Here is a 26,008-nt window from a genome sequence, read left to right as displayed (position 1 = left end):
AACAGTCAGAAAATTATATACCCTTAATGCCTGTCTAACTTCAATCTAAGGGCTCTTCTATTGTCATATAGAGCTAACCTTAAGAACATTCCATTAACTTTAATTTATTAACTTATATAATACTAGCTGTCCACATAGTAGTGAAACAGGACTGTAAGGAGGGCCCTGCCCGGCTCCCCACTCCTGACGTCACACTTCCCCCTCCCCTCAGCCCACAGCCTCTGTCTCGGATTAGCGCGAATATATCACTCCTGCTAGCGAACTATGATTCTTAGCGCGATGAGAGAAGTCACAAAATCAACCGGAATGTTCAAGCAAGTTCTAGAAAATACGCTGATCTTAATCTGTTAAGTAGTTCTCTCGTTTGCTAGCTAAGCAGAGGTAAGGTACACTCCATGAGGCTGGTGTGTGAGTTAGGAGGGCCTCGCCCCCTTCCCTTGGCCCTCTGCGTTTCTCTCAGATTCGCGCAAATAAATCGGTGCCGTAAGCGAACTATGATTCTTAGCGCAATGAGAGAGGTCGCAAAATCAACTGGAATGTTCAAGCAAATTACAGAAAAAACCCAATCTAAAGTCGTTAAGTAGTTCTCTTGTGAATAGTGGATAGACAGACAGACAGATGTTGGATTTTATAGATATATAGAGATGAAGTACAACATTTCTCGAGGTCGTTGCACAAGGTAAAGGCAGCTGAGTGGGTTGGGATGGGGGTCCTTTGATAGGCGATCCCTTGTAGTTTTCAGTCAGCAATATGTCTTGGTCTGGTGTGCACCATGTTTTCGCTGTCGTTCTTGACGTTCTTCAAAAACAATAAAATCCATCATCACTACATAATGCACCTTCCGAACTCACTTCAGGAATCCTCCTAATGGTGACGTCCCAAATCGGAAAACAATTCTTCAGTGGGAGGCTAAATCTAGACAGACAGGTATAGCATTGAACAGAAAATCTCCAGACCATCCTCGGAGCATACAAACACCTGAAAACATCCAAGCTGTAAGTCTCCAAGACGTTCAGTGCGTAAACATGCTTCTGAATTAAGCATTTCCAACATGTCTTTGAGGAGGATTTTGCATGAGGACTTCAATTTCCATCTATACAAAATGATGGTAGTGCAGGAACTCACTGAGAGAGACTGGGAGAGCCATAGAGAGTTGTGCTTTCTGCATTCTGCAAACTGCAAACTGCTCATCGAGGATGGACAGGATTAGAAATGAGGACATTAGAGGATCAGCTCAAGTTGGACAGTTGGGTGACAAAGTCAGAGAGGCGAGATTGCGTTGGTTTGGACATGTGCAGAGGAGAGACGCTGGGTATATTGGGAGAAGGATGCTAAGGATAGAGCTGTCAGGCAAGAGAAAATAAGGAAGACCTAAGAGAAGGTTTATGGATGTGATGAGAGAGGACATGCAGGTGATGGGTGTAACAGAACAAGATGACGAGGACAGGAAGATATGGAAGAAGATGATCCACTGTTGCAACCCCTAATGGGAGCTGCCAAAAAAAGAAGAAGAAGATATACATATTCACTTCTTGTTTGCAAAATTTCAAGTGATCGCTTTACTGGTTCACAATCTAATTATTAAACCTGTGGTTTGTCCCTTAATATTTGCTTCTATGCATTGAGTCTGTCCTATACTGAAGTACTGAACATCTCGCTCTTATAAAGACCTTTAAAGCAGACAGGAATGCGAATGGAGAAGACAGTCATATGTGACGAGGAGTGGATTGAACATCAGCAATGAAGGCACCTCACAAGTCGATGTATGGTACTGAGAAAGCAGGCATTCCCAAGCTGAATGAGGCTCAGTTTGATTAGGACAAAAAAAGTTTCTGGATAGTTACAGTGAATCTGAATTGATAATAGGGACATAAGGAAAGCAGTTATATTAATTTGTACAATATGGAGATTGGTTCAAAGCTTTCAATAATTTTTTTAGAATAGCAGTGTAGCATAAACAAACCTGTTTAGTAAACATACCCTGCATTCACAAAAGGTCCCGTTATTCTTTTTGACAGTTAATTCATACTTTCGGAACTTCACTGTAGTGACATTTAGCCATGTCTTTCATTTATGCATGACTGCTGAATTCTTTCTTCTTATGTTCAGGCCAGGTTTTGTTCCCTGGCATTTGTTTATTTTATTTTAGTATTTGTCATGTTTTGGTTATTGAGTAATTTGTTTTTAATATTATGTTTTTACAATATCTAGTATTTAGGCATTTTGTACTTAAGTTGTTTGGATATATGCCTTTTTGTGTGGGCGCTTGAGGTGGGGCCACCATTATGTCAGGGCAGTGGGACCGTCCTCAACCTTTATATTTCAGGCTGAGTTGTAGGTCTCTCTCAGGCTGATTGAGATTGTTGTGGAGTGCAATTCAGAGGTATGTATTGTATTGGAGTTTGTCTAATTTATTGTGGATTTTTGCTTTCTGTTTGGTTTTTGATTACTGGATTGTGAATTTGGACTTGGGTAGTCTTTTTGCTTTATTTTACATTTTCTGGTCTTCTTTTGTTTATGTAATGAATTCTTACAATTTTTAAAACACACTTTTTGTCTTTTCAAGCCAGAGGTTTCCTGTTATCCTTTCTCTTGAAGGACATATAGTTATGAGTAATGGTTTATGTTAATTTCTTATGAGTTCCCTTTAACACCCATGGGAAAAGTAGTCTATGTAGAGCTTTTAGATCTCAAGGATTACAAATATAACAATAGTGTTCCATTTTATGGTAATTTGAAAAAGAGAAATTACAGTTACAGTTGTTCTCAAATGCCATTGTTGTTTTATTAAGGGAAGTGTGATTTCAAAGCTAGGCACAGGGTGTTACCTTCTTGATTTCTTCCCACAATCCCCTGAGTAACACGATGCATGTGATGTAATCGGCATTCTGTGTTTCCTCAGTGTCCAAAAATAATTGATAACACCCATCATCTTCCTGAGTATTAGTTTCTGTATTAGGTCTTTAAGTTCTGGTAAGCAATTTCAGCTGAACAACAGATCACTTTGTTTTTGGCTTTGACTTTTCATATTACTGACCACATTTATCTCCATGTTGTTATCATTAAATTCAATGTATGTCATCCTGAGTTTGTACAGGCCTTCAAGTCTGTCTTTTGTGTTTGGCGTCAGGCTGCCTGGGGTGAGGTCACAAACAGTGAAGTCCTAGTCAGGCTGGTGTTATTTTGAGGTCTGCCCATCCCTTTTGCTATTTTGTGCTGCAGTGTCATGACAGTTGTCTTAAAAAGTTAAAACTAATTGCAACATCACTGTCTTTGGTTAACCATTACAAATCTCTGGAGCCAGATGCAGAAGAGGAAGGGAATTTGTGCCACGTCAACACTACTACATTTTCATTTAAAAGCAGTGTTTTAAAATGAAAAAGTTCTCCATCCACACTAGCATTCTTATATTGTCCACACTAAAATGACCAAAAATGCATATGATATAGTTGTCCTTCTGAGCATGCACATTGCATAGATGTCTTACTCAAAACAAGTAGTCCTTGAAGAGATGGAAATGCTCCCAGCCACAGCATTTATTGAAAAAGTGCAGTGACAAGTAATTTATTTTCCTTTTGCACTTATATGCAGCATTTCAACTGTAGCAAGTTCCATGGAAAGCAACTTTTCTGTAACTGCTAAATTGGAATACGGTTTTCTTTCATGAATGGTGATCATTCAGGGAATGAGATGTAATGTAATGAGCAGGATTTAATCAAGGATGGGTCAATAATTAAGAATGAAGGAATCAAAGTACAATTTGAAAAACAGTGTTTTCATCTGCCCACGCCACAATGCTTAGGCTTTGTTTTTAGAAGTAGCTATATAGTTCTGGAGAGCATTTTAGAAGTCTATATTTTCAGAGGTTGAAAAAGCTGAGGTAGTGCGGATGAAAGACAAATATCTCTGTTTTAAAATGAAAACTTGATAGAGTGGACGTGGCCTCAATGCCACAAGAAGTTTTGCATGGCTGCTTTTACTTTCCACCCGTGATTCTATGCTTTGTTTTCTATGTGATATTTAGCTTTAAAATTCTACTGACCAGCTGAAACGTGAGGCAGACCAGAAGATGAAGTGTATGTCAGATAACCTTACCAGTCTGACACCAGAAAATCAATCCCATCATTTGTCAAGCTTAAACATCCATCCATCCATCCATTATCCAACCCGCTATATCCTAACTACAGGGTCATGGAGGTCTGCTGGAGCCAATCCCGGGCAGGGTGCCAGCCCACCGCAGGGCACACACACACATACCAAGCACACACCAGGGACAATTTAAAATCACCAATGCACCAAACCTGCATGTCTTTGTCTGTGGGTGGAAACCAGAGAACCCGGAGGAAACCCACGCAGACACAGGGAGAACATAGAAACTCCGCTGTGCCACTGTGCTGCCCCAAGCCCAAACATTATAACCAGAAATTGTAGTCTGAAATTCAAAGCCTTGAAGTCTTTATTAGGAAATTGTAACCAAAAATATGTATGCTAATGTTTTCGATTATATCTGGATTTAATATGAAATAACCAGAAAGTGCACAATGTCCACCTTCATACAAGATATAGCAACAGTATATAAAATGTCTACCCCACAGGAAACGATAATGGCATCGCCATAAGACTAGAATGAAATTTAATCTGAAGAAAAATATTCTGAAAGTAAAATGAAATGTTACATTTTGGGTTCTTCAGTTATTAAAATCACAAATGAACCCTATGTCTGCCGTAGAGGGTCCAGAAAAATGCAAGAAAACTAGGAAAAAATGAACCAGATCACAATAAAAATGATTTGAGTTTGAGAATCTTATCTTTTGTGTTAAGCCACCCCAAACCTCAAACACACACACACTTCTCCAGGCCCTAATGTTACTCTTACCCGCAGTGTAATCAGTCTTCTAACCAGCACAATTTGGAAAGCCCCCCTTGAGGGTTCCTGGGACATTATGCCCAAGCCTGCTCTATTCAACCATTTTTGTGACTTTGACAACATCTGCCTCTGACAGGTGTTCAGCAGCCAAATGATATAATTCATTCAAGTTGATTGGGAATAATATTCCACAGAGCAGGGCTAAGCAGAATGTAGGTCACATACGGCTGGCATTCACTCTAGGATGGTGGTATTGGCAACATTACCTACCAGTTTAAGAAAAACAAAACTATCGATCTGAGGTGTCATTTTGGTTGGAGACATAGAGTTGATTAGAGGTAAAATAATCTTGTAGCATATAACTGGGAGGCATTTTGGCAATTTTTATTTCTTTCCTAATGTTAGCAAAACTGAATGTATCATTGGCATTTAAAAAGATGATGTCTCATCCGCAGTGCTGCAGACTTTTCTCAGATTCCCTTTAGAAGAGCAGGAAGCCATTTAGAAAATCAGGGACCGAACGGGTTTTTAAGAATAAGTCATGAAGCAGGAGGGCTACGCACAAATCACTGTTGTGCTTCTCTGAGGAATACAACAAGGTGTGCGCTTCTCTGAATATACCTTGCCAAAGAAATTGTGTTAGGAAAGTTCCAATTAAATGTTAAGAACGTTATTTCAAACGTGACATTTTCTTAGCTGAGAATATCGAAGCGTAGACAAGTCTGCCCTTAAGAAAAAAAAAATTCTAGAAAAGCACATCAGACCTTTTCAATCTCTTCTTCTCCAAGCTGGTGTCCGACAAGCACAGCAGGGGTGCTTGCTGACTTCACTGTGCAAGCTGTCTGATTCAGAAAGGGAAAGAAAAATCAATGAATAAAATCCACATTCAAAGTAACCTGTTTTGTGCACACAAGCCAGGTTTATAAAAGACGGTTTAAAACACTAGCTCTGTCAAAATGATTGGACTACCAGTTTAATTAGACCCCTCTGCAAGAACACATACTCTGTCTGGTGTAGGGAACACTTTTATAATTAAAGATGGATATCACAATGCTGTCCTTGACCTTGCCATGTAAAGAAATGTGTGGTGGTTGAGCCCTAAATGATCCGTCCATTTTCTGACAGTTCAGGTTCACGGAGAGCCACAGTCAACACGGGTTATAAGGCAGAAACCCACCACACAAGAGGTGTCATCTCAACGGAGGACGCACCATAGGTCACGTATACTGGGCCAATTAAACTAACAGCTACATCTCTGGATGAGGGAGCTTCCCAAATGACTATTTTAAAATTTTCAAAGCAGCAGGAATACCAGAGCAGCCGTATTATTGTACCTTAGTAGCAATTTTAGGTGTGATAGATATATTCAGAGAAGCTGTTAATTAAAATGAAGGGATCTTTATATAGAAATACCCTACCATGGCTGTTCATTTGTCTGTCCAGGATTTTAAATCACATGTAGCTCGCAAACCGTTTGACCGATTGACCTGAAATTTGGTACACATATACTACGTGACGTCTACTATATGCTTTCGGGGTGATGATTGACCTGCAAGGTTATTCCTTTTTTTATTTTTATTTTATTGTAGAATCAACTCTCAGCAGCGGCCAGCTGGACGGCCATGTTGCACATGCGTACAGGCGCCGTTCTCATCCCTACCACCTTTGCTGTCACTTCCCCTACCTCTTCATATCTTAATCATTATTGTGGCAAATCGAAGACTTAAGTGCCAGCTTAACTGAAAAAGTAAATAAAATGTACTAAGTAATTGCAACACAAACACTGACTTCATCAGTTTTAATGCGAAAAGATGCCGACAAAAGATGAGAAGAAGCAAGCCACATGGGTGGAGACAAGAAGATCTGCTCAGGAAGCAGCAAGCGCATCAACCTCTGAGCAAACAAATGGTAAACGTACAGAGAAAGTGTAGGTAAATTATGAATGCTCAAGTCAAATGTATTCACTGCATGTTATCGTTATTATAATACTTTCTCGTTTATCATCATACCAGACAGTGTGAATTTCCTCCTAGTCCTCTGTCATTCAGATCCACATCTGTTTAAGAGAGGTGCATCAGCATTAAGGGATGTCCAACTAATGTGGAAAACTAAAGGTCAGGATTAATTCCAAGTTCCACTTTACTGTCGTGTACAGGTAGTCGTCGATTTTCGACCCCATTCGGTTTCCAACAAACCTGTCGTAAGTCAATCTGTACGTGTATTCAAACCTGATTGTATGTATAGTACTGTAAAGTTAGTCCCTTGAGTCATATTGTTTGTTTTATATCCTTTTTTATCGTCATTCTTAGCACAGTGTAGGCAATCATTTTTTTTTGTAAATTATTTCTTTATTTTATTATTTTGTTCTGTTATTACTGTTGCTCGCTTGGATGCCAAACCTTTACCTGCTTTACGAATCCTCTTGCTTTGTGTGTGTTATGTTACATCATCAGTGTTTGCCTCACCTAGTGTTCATTGTGGTACCAGCAGAGTTTCAGCCTGTTAACAATAAACATGAACAGATAAAGGAGTTCAGTGTTGTTTCATTACCCCTTTGTAATGAGATTACTAGATTACTGCAACGCACTCCTTTCAGGACTACCCAAAAAAGATATAAATCATTTGCAACGAGTGCAGAAAGCAGCTGCTAGAATCCTAACTAGGAAAAGAAACTCCGAGCACATCTCTCCAGTTTTGATGTCACTACACTGGTTACCTGTGTCATTCAGGATTGACTTTAAAATAATGCTTATGGTTTATAAAGCCTTAAATAATCTCGCTCCATCTTATACATCAGAACGCCTGACATCTTATATTCCAAATTGTAACCTTAGATCTTCAAATGAGTGTCTGCTTAGAATTCCAAGAGCTAAACTTAAAAGAAGTGGTGAGGCGGGCGGCCTTCTGCTGCTATGCACCTAAAATCTGGAATAGCCTGCCATTAGGAATTCTCCAGGCTGATACGGTAAAGGACTTTAAAACACTGCTGAAAACACATTACTTTAACATGGCTTTCTCATAACTTCATTTTAGTTTAATCCTGATGCTCTGTATGTTCAATTAATTATCATATCTATTCATGGTGGCCCCAAAATCCATACTAACCCCTACTCTCTCTTCTGTTCTTTTCCCGGTTTTCTGTGGTGGCAACCACCTAATCAAAGCACCGTGATTTTCCTACATTGATGATGGATTAAAGGCCAGATGTCCACATGACAGTCATCATCAAGTCCTTCCATGAGAACCCTGAATACCATGAGGACTGATTGAGGTCATTTATGTTAGGTAGAATGCCTAGAGGGAGCTGGGTGGTCCCTGCAGATTTGATTTTTTCTCCAGCCAATCTGGAGTTTTTTTGTTCTTTCTAACCTCCCTGGCCATCGGACCTTACTTTTATTCTATGTTAATGAGTTTCGTCTTATTGTAATACTTACTTTGCCTTTTTTCTCTTTACTTCATCATGTAAAGCACTTTGAGCTACATTATTTGTATGAAAATGTGCTATAGAATTAAATGTTGTTGTTGTGGCGGTTCACAGGAAGCAGATGCTTCAAAGGTTAAAGTACACTAGTACAGCGTGTGTGGTAAACACGTTACCGTGGGTTTGCTTAAAGTCACATGCAGTCGCATTCACATTATTTCCTCCCGCACACTTGTTGATCACCTTCATTTTTGTGTCGAGATCAATTGTCTTATTTTTTTATCATTGTATGACAAATGTAACTGAATGTAGTTGAAACCGTTACAATAATAAACTGTAATAAAGGTAATAAACTGAGACTGAGATGAATGAGTCACGGCAAACGTATGTATTTTTTGACTCCTGTTGGTACTGGGTGGAGTGTTGGCTCTGAGGGTAGGGATCTGCACTGGCAATCGGAAGGTTGCCACTTCGAATCCTGTAAATGCCAAAAGGGACTCTGCTCTGTTGGGCCCTTGAGCAAGGCCCTTAACCTGCAATTGCTCCATCCTAGGTATGATGTTTATCTGAATGCAGCCCTGCATGTAGGCCCTCCAACCGGCAGGGAAAACCTTGATGGTTGGTGGCAGAACTGGCGCTCCAGCCAGCATAAAAAAAACCTCACACTGTTCCACTCCATCTGAACTAGTGTGGTGCTGAGGTGTCGCCCGTTGCATGACTGCACTCGGGCCCTAATCTGGAATCTGAGCTGGTTTGTCGTGTGGTCGGTGCGGCAATGTGCTGTATCAACACGTGCTCATAACCCTCTGCTGGTATTGCATTACACCCACTGTTCTGAATAGGATTTGCAAGTAAACATGTCATTGCACTGCGTACATGTAGTCGTCGACTTGCAACCTAGGCATCGTGCAACCATTCGACTTACAACTGCTACTGTGTCTCACGGGCAAATATTAAAATACATAATGAGTACAACGACATATACACATACAGTGCCTATAAAATGTTGTATCTTGACCTCTTTGAGAGTTTCCACATTTTATCGTTACAAAACATTGAATCAAATTAGATTTAATTTGGCTGTTTTGACACTAATCTACAAAAAAATACTCTTAAAATGTCAAAGTGAAAACAGATCTCTGTGAAGGAGTCTAAATTAGTTGTTCTCAAAGTGTGGTCTACCAAGTACCTGTGGCCCCTAAGTGGGAGTCAAGTGCAGTGCTAGATAGATAGATGATAGATATGAGGGCCAACTGCCTTCTCAATCACTCAGATACATTAGTTTGTTATGTACATTAACTTGTAACAATCAAGGCTGTTAGTTGACATCGGCGCTCTTAAATCAGTATACTTAAATACATGAGAAATGGGCCTAAAACTTCCACCTTGGAACACACCATCTAACTTTCTTGTAGACAGTGAGAACATTTGCTTCAATTTCTGCTTTCCTGCTCTGCTGCTGTTTGCTTGGTGTGGTCAGCCCTCTGTTTTTCTTGTGCTATGTCCACTCTATTATGTTTTCATTTAAAAATGATCTCCGTTAACATTAGAACATTGGGGCAATCTAGATGAGAACAGGCCATTCAGCCCAACAAATTTGCTCTATTTATTTATTCATTCTAGAATTATTACTTTTCTATTTTCTATACCTGCGGTGGGCTGGCACCCTGCCCGGGGTTTGTTTCCTGCCTTGCACCCTGTGTTGGCTGGGATTGGCTCCAGCAGACCCCCGTGACTCTGTAGTTAGGATATAGCGGGTTGGATAATGAATGGATGGACGGATATTTTCTATACAAATGCCGCTTTTATTGTGTTGCTTTAAATATACATTTTTTTTACAAAATGAAAATAAATGATTTGTGTTTTTTAAATTCTCTCTGCTAATCACATTATATACTGCACACTACAATCCTTCTATATAAAAGCGGTCGGGATTGTCCTTCCGTCTCGTGAGTGCTACGCAGGCGCGGAGTTTCACACACGCCCTGTCCATTTTGCAATGCACGATGGGATTTGTAGTTTCGTTTTTCCAGGTAAAAGATGATTTTCTACTCCAGACTGTGCAATATCTTCTTCTTCTTTCTTACTATATAAAAGCGGTCAGGATTGTCCTTCCGTCCCGTGAGTGGAAAGCGTAGCGATATTCCGCTTATCACAGACTTACTACTTGCAGCTTGCGGTGCGAAGCGACATGATGTGAGCAGAGTTCTGGTGCTCCCATCGTTCCCTTGCTTTTGTGCGCAATGCGCTGGAAAAATAGACAAAATTATGTCTCTGGAAATAATTAATGTTGATGGAGTACAAATGCCTCACCGCGTAGTAAATATCGGGGGTTCAAAAGGGCGACCTAAATATAGAAAAAAAGTTTCAATTTCATCACAAAAATAACAGAAACTACGAGTATTAAAGTAATACCGCTCAAATGCAATATAACCAAATTAATGAGTTTGTATAAAATATCAAATTGATCTACATATTGAATTGCCTTAAGAAGTAGTCAACTTAAAAGTCGGTCGCCTTAAAAGGCGGGTCAGCCTAGTAATGTTAATAAATTTGACCGTGCTGGGACTCAGGAGAGAGTGATTTGGAGGTCCCCGTGGAGTCTTTTGCCTAGGACCCCCTAGACTCCCTAGGGCCACTTGTTTTTATGTTCAGATCTCCAGCAGTAATAAATGCGCACAAACCAACAGCTCTGATTTTTCGCTTCCCGTTTCTCATCCTTGCCATTACAATCTGCAGATGTTCTGCACTGAAACAACACAGAAAAAAATGCAACTTTGTTCTGAAATCATGGCAGTCTAAACTTAGCTCATAGCGTAGTAGGCATGATCACCTTGGGAGTGTGCTCTGTCTTGGTGTGTTATTTTTCCACACAATTTACTATTACTTTTTGATTTATGTAATAAAATATGAGATTGTGTAACTTGTGCAATAAAGTTAAACCTTTTGCACCAATTCAGACAACTTAACTGCCAAATTAAAAATATAGTCCAGGTTGCTTCTCTAGTAATTTGTTAATATTTGCATTGAGTGATTGAAAAGGGATCAGCATTATGTGCTGTACCTGCCAGGAGTGCTTGATTTGTGCCAGTACTCATAATACTCTCATGATGGCCAGCTACTCTACCCCCTTAAAAGAAAATACTGCACATTTTTTCTTTATTTCAAAAGCCCTTGGGTTGCAAATCTGGCTAGAGGTATCGATCGAATAGTGGCTTCCAGAGTGCATGAAGCAGATTGGGCAGCACTATAAAAGTAAGGTCAGGCTCTCTTACAGTGTTCATGTATGAAGATGTGCAAATGCACAATTGGGTAGTAATATCATCATCCCACATGACTGCTACAGCTCTGTGATGCCACTCTAGCCTCACAAAGCATTATGGCAGCGTTTCTCACCCTTTAAGTATTTGCGACCCGAGTTTTCATAACAGTTTTAATCGCTCCCCCCCTAACGTTTTTTTGAAAGCAGCCCACTAATACCAATTTGTTCTTTTTTAATTAATGATTTATCATAGACTGCGGTGGGTTGGCACCCTGCCCGGGATTGGTTCCTGCCTTGTGCCCTGTGTTGGTTGGGATTGGCTCCAGCAGACCCCCGTGACCCTGTATTCGGATTCAGCGGGTTAGAAAATGGATGGATGGATGGATTTATCATAGATGCATATTTTATTATACCTACTTAACTTTTATTGACATTTATCTAACTCTATATTTATTTTTCTAGTATCAGAATGTAGTTTAAGTTCATTTGTTTTGGTTTCAATAGATGTATTTTTCATATTTTCGATTCTTGTTTTCTTTTTTTCACATCTTCGCGCCCCCCTAGGGGGGCCCACCCCACAGTTTGAGAACCACTGCATTATGGAGCATTGGTAAAAAAATGTGGAGTCTTTTGCCTAGGACCCCCTAGACTCCCTAGGGCCACTTGTTTTTATGTTCAGATCTCCAGCAGTAATAAATGCGCACAAACCAACAGCTCTGATTTTTCGCTTCCCGTTTCTCATCCTTGCCATTACAATCTGCAGATGTTCTGCACTGAAACAACACAGAAAAAAATGCATTTCCTTTAGAGAAAATGTAACTTTGTTCTGAAATCATGGCAGTCTAAACTTAGCTCATAGCGTAGTAGGCATGATCACCTTGGGAGTGTGCTCTGTCTTGGTGTGTTATTTTTCTACACAATTTACTATTACTTTTTGATTTATGTAATAAAATATGAGATTGTGTAACTTGTGCAATAAAGTTGTTGCTGCTCAATGCTAATGCAGAACACACGCAAATCTATTAGGTCAGAGTTTGAAGACTAGACTCTGAAGTTGTGAGGCAATAGCACCAACCACTGCACCATCGTATAATATTTTTAGCTTTAATTATCAGGCCACTATACAGTATTAGTTTTACATTTACTGCATGTATTTGTTACAGTGTAGAATAATATTTTATTTACATGTTTTTTAAATTGGAGTTTAAAAAAAAATGTTAGCTATATGAGCAAAAATTGGAAAAATCAAAACCAAAAAGAAAAAAATAGCACATTTCAAGCAGATCTGAGGAGCACGCAGCAGGCTTCACTTGAGCGATGGTGTCAGGTAATAACTGTATAGTGATCACATTAACGTCAGACACGCCGAGGCCGTGGGGGATTCCATTAAACAAACAGGACTGATTAGACACAAACACTTCAAGTCATATCAAGTGCACAATAAGCGAACTTCACAGAATTACTCCATTCATTTGTGCTGTTTAAATTCAGCAGGTGAATAAATGACAGTAAAGCTATTCTTGGACAGATTTCTTCTAACTGTGACTAACTGCAAAAAAACAAATCTGTGGATTTAAATGTTTATTCTTTTTGCTTTTTTTAACCAATGGGAAGTAGGTAAATGGAATATTACTGTTGGTTGTGTCGTTCTCTGACTTTATTGAGCCCTTCAAAATATTACACCCCTGTAGATCTGTTATTCTGATGAAGAAGTTACTAGAATTAAATTTATCATTTAAGCTCAAATGCTAATTAGACAATCTTGAAAGCCTTTTTTCGGAATTAGACATATATAAACGAAAGGCCTGCATGTGTACGGAGCAGCCTGCTCTGCTTACGCTCAACCACAGCCTCGGGATGGAGCATATGTGCACTTTTACATTTTTTTCACCGCTTGCATGCACCTCAGTACGAAAGAGCTGTGTGCAGCACCGCTGTCGCACAACAATGACATCAAACAAATGACAAAGATGCAGAGACACAACGTTGAAACAAAGCAAACGCTGCAACTTAACAACGTGAAAGTGAAACACCTCAGCAACGGAGGGCAAGGCATGACGTTTTCACTACAAACATTGTCTATCTGGTGGGATTCTGTCGAGACAAAGATGAACAGGTCTCATATGGCAGCGATTAAAGATATGGTATCATCAGTGTCTTCTTACGAAAGCCGGTGGGACAGCAAGCACAGGTGGGTCCACGTCCTCTGCCCTGGGTAATTCTAAAGAGTTAGCTGACTATTCTCCAAGTTCATGAATATAGTAAAACTGCTAGGGTGCCTTTGGGATGTTTTTTTGTGATGAAGACCATACACAGCTAGTAATTTCATATTAAAATGTGGCATGACTCTTGGTAGGTTTCTCACCATCTGTATGGATTTTGCGTGAATTCTGCCATGTGCATCTGTATAGGTTTTTTCTTGGTGTTAGTGTTTCTCCCCAAAATTCCAAAAATGTATGTTTAAGGTTATCTGGTAGCTTTAAACTGACCTGGTAGGAATAAGTTCTGTATGCATATGAGTGTCTAGCGATGGACTGGCCACCCACCCTGGGCAACATTTAGGCTTCTGGTAACCCTGTAATAGCATAGGTGGGTTCAGAAATTGGACGTTTCAGTGGTTTCTCTTTTGTGCTGATGGGATAGGCTTTGGCTTCTTATGACCTTTTAACTCTTTGAGGGCTGAATATTTTTTCCAAAAAACAGTTTTCCGAAAAGAAATGGTTTCACACAGAAATCAACATAAAAGGTCTGTTGCTGCATGCTGTGGCTGCCAGTTTGCCAAGAATATGCGGCAGGCTTGCTGCCAGGCCGTCTTTGCATGGCTGGGTCAAAGTCACAGTGCATTGCAATCTGGTTTCTACCTCTTACCATTGTTAAGTGGCAGTCCGCCCTGGCGAACATTGTCAGTACAACGATTAGCTGGGGACCAGTGAGCTGAAGCTGGAACCTCACATTCATTTTCAATCATTTGTATCAAAATCTGAGTCCGACAAGTCATAGTCCAGTTCAGAGATAACAGGCAAAACGTCGTCCACGGAGTGTTTTGCTTTACGCATTCACTTTGATCTCTCGCCAGATGTCAGTGCCATTTTTGACATTGTTTGCGCCTTGCTACTCACACGAGTTCAGGAAATCTTGGTCAGACCAATAAATCTAACTTTCCTTCTAGCAACGAGTGTCCAACTAAAACAGAGCGGTTGGTTTTGTCAAAGTTTACAGTCGATTACCGTCGTCAACTCCTCCTTTTGACAAAAGTCGACATTAGCCCTGAAAGAGTTAATGGGATTTGCAAATATTGTCAATTGGTGGTGGCGTATGGTAGTTTAGTCACTTCATCAAATAATTTGTTACTACAATTTTGCTTATAACATACTTTTGTAACAGTGAGTCATATTCAAAAATAACATTGTTTTATCACCCAAGTATCTTCATAATGTCCCAGGGAATAGTTGAGTAGCAAATTGGGCAACCCTGTTTAATTAGTGAAATCAAATAAAAAAGGCATGATGGCCCTGCATAAATGTGCAAAACTAAAAAAATGCCATCTGTGGCCTCCACTTAATTCAATCTCTTTAATGTGGCTTGTCTAAGAGCAGGTCAATAATTGAGAGCTCCGTCTTCATATGCTCAGGTCCAAGAAATGACTCCACATTCTGTGGTTGATTGACTTTTATAATAGAAAGGGGCGGGGTCTCTCTTTCATAGGTCATGTGCTCTCACCCGCCATCTTCTCAGAATTACTGCAGGAGACACAGACTGCAAGAAAAGTAACAGCCGACTTCAACCTATATCTTCAAGAGGCGTTACCTGCTTGGTCTGAACGTTGAAGATGATCCTGAAGTACCCATGCATGGCAAGTGATAGTAGAATTTAATACATCTATTTGTAGTGTGCATAAAATATGTTGTTAATACCATTTTTACAATATCACGTGCCTTAAATTGCTTTCACAGATAGCAGATTTCAACCTCAGTGATGAGAAGATTGTGTTATAAGTTGTTGGATGTGAAGGGTCTCTGGCTAATTGTAGCTCAAATTTACTAAAAAGAACATTTTTCAGAGAGGTGGTCAATGGAGATTTAAAATCTGTGCTGCATTTAAAATTTTTAGTTGGTGCCCAACAACATAGATTGTGGATCAATGTTGTGTTTTGTTGATAAATTACAATGTCAGAGAAATATTAAATCATTATAATCTTTAGATTCTGCAGCTGTGAGGTTTACTGCAATGGAAATCCATTTAGTCACTGTAGCATAAAGTTCTACTGACCCATCTTTCATACATTTCTACATAAGCTGAGCTAGTTTTACTACTTACTTTTAGGGATTTAATTTCAAAGTGCAGGAGAAGTGAGCTGCTGTGACGGACGTTCACACAAAACACTATACAGGCTGGGGTAGAAGCAGACGTAAGACTGATAGCATATGATGAGACTGACCAGTGTATTCTGGTACAGTAAGTAACAGTACTTACCTTGTACAGTGATGAATTAATAAAGAATATTAATACTACTGTTTTGAATAATTAAAGATATCCTTATTAGTGAATTGAATAAATAAAAAAAATCTAATACTATACCTTTTTATAAGGCAACACTCTGTCATCCAACTCCACCCACATCCGGCCCCGCCCCATCCAGTGTCTTGCTATCAGGAGTGGCTGATGAACAAGTAAAAGGTAAAAATATATAAGAGGTGAGAAATTCACACATTCTGAAATATCTTAGTATGTTTTTGAATTTGAATTTCCTGGTTTTGACCTCTGCTAGTCTCAGACTTTGTTAATCTCTCTTATGCCACATTCTTGCTGATTCTTGCCAAATGCTAAAGCAAGAGTGTCTAATCCTGGAGGGCTGTAGTAGTTTCAGGTTTTCATTCTAACCCTTTTCCTAATCAGTGAGCAGTTTTTACTGCTAATTAACTCCTTTTCCCTTCATTTCAATAGCCCTGTTTTTAAGGATTCAGTCCTCTGAATTGATTCTTATGATCATTAAATGGCAGCCAAACAGAAATGAAACGTGAAATGAGCCAACAGATGACCAGCTAAACTGGAACATCAAACTCTTAGTCAATTTCACTCCAGCCAATTCTTGCTTTAAATTAAAGCCGCTAATTAATTCCATGGATTGTTGCTGCTCTCATTGTGCTACAGCAGACTGTTGATTTTCTGCTTTTTCTAAGACCACAGTCAGGATGTTTTAGTGACCTGAGCAGGCCAACGTGACTGAGACCTTCACCTTTCTTTATTTTCAGGTTAGCTGGTCATGTGGCAGCTCGTTTTGTGTCTCATTATTGTTTGGCCGCTCATTAAGGAAAAGGAAACAACTAAGGGGTCTGAGTCACGTCAATTAAAACTAAGGCAAAACAAGTTAATCAGCAGCAAAAACGGCTCACTAATTAAGAAGATGGTTAGAATGAAAACCTGCAGCCACTGCTGCCCACCAGGACCGGAGTCGTACACCCCTGCTTTAAAGCATCAATCAAAGTGATGTACAAATTATTGATTATATTTCTTGCACACACGTGCAGATGTTAAATTCGTGACATATTCTACGCTCTTACCACACTCTAGCTTATAAGTGTACATCTTTCTAACTGTTCTTTGGGATCTAAAAATGACCTGAGTGTGGTAGTCGGAGTTTCTGAGGTGAAGGAGTCTAGTGGTTTTACTCCTCTATGGATTCCTTGTGTTTTTAATATTGTTATAAAAAAAATTCACGTTCTCTGGCTTTCAGACATTGGCTACTGGGACACAAGGTCCCGTTGATGGGAGGTGCCACTTGTACCTACTCTGCGGCTAAGAATCTGTGCTGCTATCTAGAAGGTCGTCTGTTTCATATCCCGTTACTGTCAGAAGGGATCCTTGCTCTGTTGGGCCCTTGAGCAAGGCTCTGTACAACCGCTCACCCTACACTCTGACCTCCAAAAGTCATGCAAAAAGACAATTTCCCCTCAAGGATTAATAAAGTATATCAAATCGAAAAAGAAAAGAGTCATCTCAAATTTAGATATGTGAAAGAGAATCCAATGTGTCTGTGTTTTGGTTACAATTTTACATCTTGTGGTTCTTGGCTCTGGGTGCATACACCCTTGCTGCTCTGTTCTCTGACAACACGTCCTGAGCCTTGTCATTGAATTATTGTTACAACCCCTTTGTGAATTCTGAATTCTCCATGCCATCTCTTGATTCCCGTTTCTCTCAGAACTCCTATTGCCTTGCCGTAGAGCTGCAAATAGAAGTCAGTTGCACTGACTGATTGCATTCGAGTGATCAATCATTGGATGAGAGCTAATTTTTGATGACTTAATCCTGATAAAACAGAAATCCTATTGGTTGGTACCAAATCTGTCCTCTCTACCCTTCGTGGGCTAACAACTGACGTTGACGGGATCCTGGTTGAACCCTCAGCATCAGTCCGTAATTTGGGTGTCATCTTTCATCAGCTCCTTACTTTCCAACCACACATTAGCTCAATAGTACAGTCAGCTTGTCTTCATCTCCACAACATTGCTCATCTGCATTCTATCCTCAGTGTGAAGGATACTGAAACACGGGTTCACGTTTTCATCACTACCCATCAGGACTATTGCAATGCATTGTTTTATGGCTTCCCGACTAAAAACAGTGGGTATAGAAAAGAATCCCCCCCACTTCAAAATATTCCCATTTTTTTGCTTTACAGCCTTAAATCAAAACACACAAACTAATATTTTTTCCAGCTTACTCAATGCAATCTATAACATCCAAGTGCAGTTCAGAAGAATTTTAAAAAATAAAAAACAAGAAATACTGAGATTAATAAAGGATCACCCCCCTCCTAAACTCAATCAGGTGACATTGCCCACCATTTCCATTGCAGACCCTGGTTACTGACTTTCTTCTACCTGTGCTCAGTTGTAATGAGTGCGATTAGTGAAGATGTTCCTGGAGCATTCATTCCCTTGCTTGGTAGTGCAACTGACAGCAAACAACTGACTATGGGTGGCAAGCTACTCTCAAAAGATCTCAGGGATAGAGTTGTGGACAGACATAAGGCAGGAAATGGTGACAAAAAAATCTCAAAGGCTTTATCAATCCCTAGGAGTACAGTAAAGGTCATAATAAAGAAGTGGCAAGTGTTTAGATAGATAGATAGATACTTTATTAATCCCAAGGGGAAATTCACATAATCCAGCAGCAGTATACTGATACAAAGAAACAATATTAAATTAAATAGTAATAAAAATGAAAAAAATTAAAATAAAATTAATGTTCGCATTGACTCCCCCGGGTGGAATTGAAGAGTCGCATAGTGTGGGGGAGGAACGATCTCCTCAGTCTGTCAGTGGAGCAGGACAGTGACAAAAGTCTGTCACTGAAGCTACTCCTGTGCCTGGAGATGATCCTGTTAAGTGGATGCAGTGGATTCTTCATGATTGACAGGAGTTTGCTTAGTGCCCGTCGCTTTGCCACAGATGTTAAACTGTCCAGCTTTAATCCTACAACAGAGCCTGCCTTCTTAACAAGTTTGTCCAGGCGTGAGGCGTCTTTCATCTTTATGCTGCCACCCCAGCCCACCACCGCGTAGAAGAGGGCACTCGCCACAACCGTCTGGTAGAACATCTGTAGCATCTTACTGCAGATGTTGAAGAATGCCAACCTTCTCAGAAAGTATAGTTTGCTCTGACCTTTCTTACATAGAGCATCAGTATTGGCAGTCGAGTCCAATTTGTCATTCAGCTGCACTCCCAGATATTTAAAGGTCTGCACCCTCTGCACAGTCACCTCTGATGATCACGGGGTCCATGAGGGGTCTGGGCCTCCTAAAATCCACCACCAGCTCTTTGGTCTTGCTTGTGTTAAGGTGTAAATGGTTTGAGTCGCACCAGTTAACAAAGTCTTTGATTAACTTTCTGTACTCCTCCTCCTGTCCACTCCTGATGCAGCCCACAATAGCAGTGTCATCAGCGAACTTTTGCACGTGACAGGACTCCGAGTCATATTGGAAGTCTGATGTATATAGATTGAACAGGACCGGAGAAAGTACAGTCCCCTGCGGCGCCCCTGTGTTGCTGAACACAATGTCAGACTTGCAGTTCCCAAGACGCACATATTGAGGTCTGTCTGTTAGATAGTTGATAGTTTATATCAATAGATTACAGTATGTTCAGAATTCTGCTGCTTGTCTACTTACACACACTCCTGTCCTCTATGATTTGCATTGGTTTCCAGTTTCTTCAAGAATCAAATATCAAATTATTCTCATCACCTGTTTAGCCCCTCATTATCTGTCTGAGCTGCTGCTTCCTTTACACTCCTGCCCGTGTATTAAGATCATCGGACGCTAACTTACTCCCTGTACCTAAATACAGGTGGGTGGCAGAGCTTTCACTGTGATGGCCCCTAAAATTTGGAATGCTCCTCCTCTCAGTCTTCATGAGGAAAAATCTACCATTCATTTCAAAGTTCTGTTAAAAACACATCTTTTCAATGATTATTATTCGTTTTCCTATATGTAACTTCTACTGTATTGTTAACATATTTTTGTAAAGTGTCCTTGAGTGTATGAAAGAGAGAGAAAAGGTTAGGAGCAGGCACTGATACAGTGCATCACCGCACCCACAACTGAGAAACCAACTCAGGAACCCCAATTAGGACCCAAGTGCAGCCATGTGGCGGGTGACACCTCCGCGCCACATTAGTTCAGATGGAATGGAACCAGGGTGAGGTTTCTTGATGGTGGCTGGAGTGCCAATTCAGCCACAAACTCCCAGGTTTTTCCCTGCAGGTTGGAGGGCCTACTTACAGGGCTGGATGCAGATTAATGTCATACCCAGGACGGAGCAATTGCAGGGCTTTGGTCAAGGGCCCAATGAAATGGAGTTACTTTTGGCGTTTACGGGATTCGAACAGGCAACCTTCCGATTGCCAGTGCAAATCCCTAACTTCAGAGCCACTACTCCACCTGTGTATGAAAGGCGCTACATAAATAAACTTATTAAAAAGGAAACTGACAACATCAGAATGTACAAGGAGTAGCAGCTTAAGTAAGTAAATTCTGAAACAGCAGGTCTCAAAACACAGCGGCCAGGTGAACTGTAGGTGGAGAAGATACAACTGAGATCTATGAAGATGTTTTCCAGTGCCGTGTCATAACCCACTGTACCTCACCATTTGAAACAAGTGTATAGACTAGGAAATGAAGCACAAAGTAAACGTGAAAAGAGTTAGAGTTCCCAGCTGAGAAACCCTGTTTAATATGGCAAAAATGTGAAATGGCAGCCAAAAGGGTCAAGAGGAAAGAAAAACAGTCGACATTCAATAAGGTCAGTTCCTGGAGTTGGACTCAGTAAGGACTCTCTCATGATAGTTCAGGTTCATAAGTGAACGTCCACTTTCAGGTGACAGAAGTTCTTGTGTGTGGTCCCAATGGAAGGTTGTTGTTCATAGAGTCGTCTTCTAGGTTTGTCCTGCGTCACTCTAAGGGCAGAAAAGAAAGATAAATTAGTGACTGTGAAAAACTTCTTCTTTTCGTGTTTCCACCTCACACACTCATCGCAACTCACATATCTGACTAGACTTTCAAATGAACTTTTAATTGTGGCAATAAAAGATAAAAGGTGTCATGTTGCTTAACTTCTCACAACATCCACAATGGCTAAAATGGTACAACTCACTAGTACTATAGATAAAAGCAGAAAACAAAAGAGCACAGATGCCCTTAACTCCATTGCCCTTGTGCCAGCACACGAGAAAAGCAAAACACAAAAATAAACATTAGCCATATTTAAATGTACTTGCTATATATACAGGTGCTTTTCCGTCATGTTTACAGAACAGCCTGACTCATTCCAATCAAAAAATAAAAATGAAGTCACATTCTGCACTATCTCTGTTACAACATGTATTGGAATTTTTCTAGTTCTTTTTTGGTACTGTATATATAATAATAACTAGAAATACTATAAGACTCGGCAAAAAAGAAAATGAAAGCATATACTGGAAAGAGCTCAGGTATTTATTCCCGATTCTTACTCAAGTTTAACAGCCTTCTTATCTAAATTAGCTTTAAATCATTATAAAGGAATCTTGTTGATTTTCTGTGATATTCACTTAGACGTGTAAACGTTTGCAATCCTCGATTAACTCAGTGGCTTTTCTCCACACAATACCATATTTATTTGGCAGATTTTGCAATCACCAAAGGTGTTAACATTAAAATATAATCATCTGTCCTGTAAATGAAAAATGTTCAGGTGATTACTAGATTGCTTTTTGATCTTTTTAGGTTATTGCAAATAAACACCCCATTATGAATCAGTGCGAATGTATGCATATTTTATATTTCATTGTTGTTTTTGTTCATTTGAGTCATTATTTTTCATGTCTATATGTTATTTCAGTTGGTTTCCTTTGGATTTCTTTAATTAAGTTCTGCTGTTTCTTGTATTTTGTTGGTGGAGCCCCAAGAGGCGGGGCCACCTTGACATAACTGCTCCTTCGCTCTCACTTTGGCTATATAAGTGACCTGAGAAGGCTCAGGCAATAAGGTGAGTATTTTGTTGTCAGTATTACATTTTCAGGATTTCTCAATTTATTTTGCTCCGCTATAAGGATTCTGTTCTTTGTATTATGTTTTGGGACTCATTTACTTAGGTTAGGGGCAGGCACTGATACAGCGCATTGCCGCACCCACCACATGACAAGTTAACTCAGGATCCAGATTAGGACCTGAGTGCAGCCATGCAATGGGTGACACCTCAGCACCACACTCGTTCAGATGGAATAGAACAGTGTGAAGTTTTTATGGTGGCTGGAGTGACAAATTCTGCCACCAACCTCCAAGTTTTTCCCTGCAGGTTGGGGGGCCTACCTGCAGGGCTGGATGCAGATTAACATCATACCCAGGATGGAGCAATTGGAGGTTAAGGGCCTTGCTCAAGGACCCAACAGAGTAGGATCACTTCAGGCAATTACGGGATTTGTTTGCTTAGGATTGCCCTTTAATGCAATTCTTTTGTGCCCCTTTTTGCTCTTTTCAGATTTTTCTTTGTAATCTCTAGCTCTCTGAACAAATCCTTGTTTTATAAAGATTTTTAGTTTGTCCTTTTAATTCAAGCCAAGGGTTTATATTCATCCCTGCTCTTCTGGTGCTTTTGTTATATTTTTATGATATTTCTTCATAGTTTTTTCTCCATGTCCACATTTTTGGACTGGCTCTCCCTGAAGCCAGCAGGTAGTATCTGGGGCTTAACTGGGTTAAGGTTAGCATCTGCTGGAGAGACCAGTGAAGATCATGATTTGCTTGAGTAGCATGTTTTAAAGGATTCACACCATGTTGCCTATGTGGAAGTTTCAGTTATGAACAAGAACTATGGGGTATTCACGTCATAATAGTGCTTCAAGATTTAATGATATTCAGTGCTTTTCAAGCTTGAACCTGGAAACTAGCAATGTGAGTATAGATGAACTGAGACACAATGAAAACTCTCATTTACACTGAGCAGCTCTTCACCAAATAGAAATTAAAGTTAAAAGCAACTCATTGTCAATTAACATCACCCTACCCAATCTTACATGCTAATGACTAAATTCATCAGAATGTCAATGTGCAAAATAAAATGTCATGAATTTTTACAAATAAACAATCACTAGTTCAGATTGTTTTAAAAAAAAATACAAAAAAACAACTACAGACAGCGATTGGTTAGAAAATATGGCCTTTCACAAAAGCAGCTCCAACAAATCTGTTATGATTTGGCTTCATTTCTTTCATTTTTTTTGGTATTTGGGCGAACCTGTTCAGATTTATTTTAGGTTTTGAAAACTGCTAACAGTGCTCCCGATTGGAATTTATTTAACTCTTTTATGGCGGATGTCGACGGGAAGGGCTGAGGGCGAATGTCGACAAATGTCGACATCCAGGGATAGAGGGCGACAATCAGCTGTTAATGGCGACAAAACTCATTGTCACGTCACAGGCATTCCCTCTCTGCTTGGAGGAATGTTAGACTCATTGACTCAGCAACTAATCCTTGCGTGTGCTGAGTTGCGATATGTAAACAAATAGAAACAAAGGCAAGATGGCATCAACATCTCATGCGGGAGCGAAGCGAGTGCAAAAAAGAAAATGCTCAGCAGAAGACATTTTGCGCATTATCGCGGAGTCGGACTCTGATTTGTCAGAATCGGATTTCTTTGATAGTGATCAGGAGATCGAGGAAGAGATTAAGGAGCCAGCATCAGCCGATCAGCTACCAGACTTTACAAGAAGGCATGGCTTGCTGCTGGACACAACGGATTACAAGCCGCTGGACTATTTCAGGCTGTTTTTTCCTGAGGCAGTTTTTCAGCTGATATCTGACGAGACAAACAGGTACGCAGAGCAACAGACAACTGAAAAAGAGGCGCCAGTGCAACACGTATTGTAAGCAGTGCAACGTGGCATGCAATTGGCTGCTTTGAGCGTTATCATACTTTGCAGGACTTTGCTTTGTAATATGTACAGTATGTAAAATAATAATATGTTAAATTATATAGTATGCAGGCTCATACAAAATGCAAAACAGTTACATTAGTCAAAAATAAATATTTTTTGTTGATTTGATAAGTTAAACAATTGTTTTGTGTTCTATTTTTAAAAAAAAAGTTTTTAGGAGCCCTGGGAGAAAGAAAAAAAATAGCCCTAAAAGAGTTAATTTGGATGAATTACTTATTTGTTGTGGGCACCGTCATTTCGTTTTCTTAGATAAATGACCTTGAAGCAAGTGGCTTTGACATCACAGGGTTGTGGGTTCAAATATTGCTTCTTATTCATCCGAATTTTCAGATTAAAAAATGAGATATTGACATATTGTACATTTGATTGTACTCTTGGCAAACAAAGCATGGTAAATGATATATTGCCTAGGATTAAGAATCTGACGGCGCATTTTACTCACCATTTTATAATTTTTGCCTGTTTTCTTGACCGCAGCTCATTTTCTGGACCCTTTCTAAATTATTTTCTTCCTCACTCTTTCTGCAAAAACAAAATAAAAAGAAACTGAACAACTGAAAATCAAAGTCAAAAATTCGAAAAAGGTCAAAACATACAAGAAGCAAAACTAAATTAAAAAAGCAAAGAGTCATAAGCAAACATTTGTCACTTGTATTTAACCACTTGGGTGATGGCTGAAGCACACTGCCATCTTATATAGGTGGGATTTGATGACACATATCACATATGACATCATTAGTCATCAGGTGGCAGACAAAGGTCATGGTAACCACAAACAATATGGGACCACCCGTGAGAATCCAAAATGACATTACGCTAAATTCAAAATGCAAAAATTCTTTGCTTCCCAACAAACGTATAATGTTCGGCCCACCTTATCTACAGTTAGATGGTTCCAGGACCTGCCGCAGGTGTGCAGAAACCATGGATGAACAGGAATTATTTAAAATCATAAAGATGAATGTGAACATAAGGACTGATACAGCGCGACTGAGGGTTGGCTTGGGTACGTCGTGACTCAGCAGCATCACCCTATGTGTGTTGTTTTTTGTGTATATTTAGTGGGCAGCTCTGAACGTGTGAATTTCAAAAGTTCTTTATTGAGATATTTCTGGATTTTTTTAAAAATATTTTCTAACTGCAGTTGGTCAAAACCACGGATGCCCAAATCTAAAAACAAATCTGCACGATCTGAGTATTAAACAATATAAGAATACTTTCCTCCTTTTTCTTTCTATACGTACTGTGCAGCCACCTGTGATTTTGGAATACATGTGGATGGTCCAACTGTCGACAAGACCAAGCAATTGCCTCTGGAGTTTTTAAAAATGTGTTCTGTCCGCCCTGGCCATCTGAACATAGCATTGCAAGAGACTTTAAAACAAATCTACAAGTAAGGACTCTGTTACTTGTATATGGGAGGACAATGCCTGTTAAATATGATTGAGGGATTTATTGTGTGACTTTTGGCTATCGTTCTTACTGTATATCGGTGTTATTTACAGTAGATGTGTATTGATTTAATCTTACTTACTTTTTTGGGTATCTCATTTAGTCATTCTTATTCTTATCAATTTGTAATTTGCCTTTTTTTCTTGCAACGTTTTCTTTATAACTTGTAGAACACTTTGAGCACCATTCTTTGTATGAAAATGTAGTATAGAAATAAATATTACTGTGGTTTCTATTTGGCACACCAAGATTACTGCAACAGATTGATATATTAAAAAATCTAAAACTCTCAGATGTTATTTAAAAATATCTAACCTGACAAACAGAAACTAGGAATGGTCTGGCATAATTGTAATAACTGTGTGGATTTATTTAATAATAATCTAAGAGACATGTGATTGAAGACTGAACCGTCACTTTTCAGATATAGTGGAAATGAATCATAATCTATCATACTATATCATAATATATCATTCTATATGTCTTTTTCTTATCACCTTAGTAAATTTAAATTGATGGCATGCAAGT

At 39.5% G+C, this 26,008-nt stretch overlaps 1 long non-coding RNA gene across 1 annotated transcript in view; it reads right to left on the bottom strand.

Moving 5' to 3' along the window:
• Positions 1 to 20,751: 20,751 nt before the first annotated feature.
• LOC120515634 overlaps positions 20,752 to 26,008 on the bottom strand; it is a 154,298-nt gene continuing 149,041 nt past the window's right edge. The window contains exons 4-5 of the long non-coding RNA XR_005630675.1: positions 24,471 to 24,550; positions 20,752 to 21,009 (exon numbers count right to left, since the gene is read on the bottom strand). This is a non-coding gene — a long non-coding RNA (uncharacterized LOC120515634). The remainder of the gene's footprint in view (positions 21,010 to 24,470; positions 24,551 to 26,008) is intronic.

The sequence above is a fragment of the Polypterus senegalus genome, chromosome 15, assembly GCF_016835505.1.
Source record: "Polypterus senegalus isolate Bchr_013 chromosome 15, ASM1683550v1, whole genome shotgun sequence".
NCBI lineage: Eukaryota > Metazoa > Chordata > Cladistia > Polypteriformes > Polypteridae > Polypterus > Polypterus senegalus.
The sequence above is the reverse complement of the archived record's forward strand: the minus strand, read 5'-3'. Positions and strand labels throughout refer to the sequence as shown.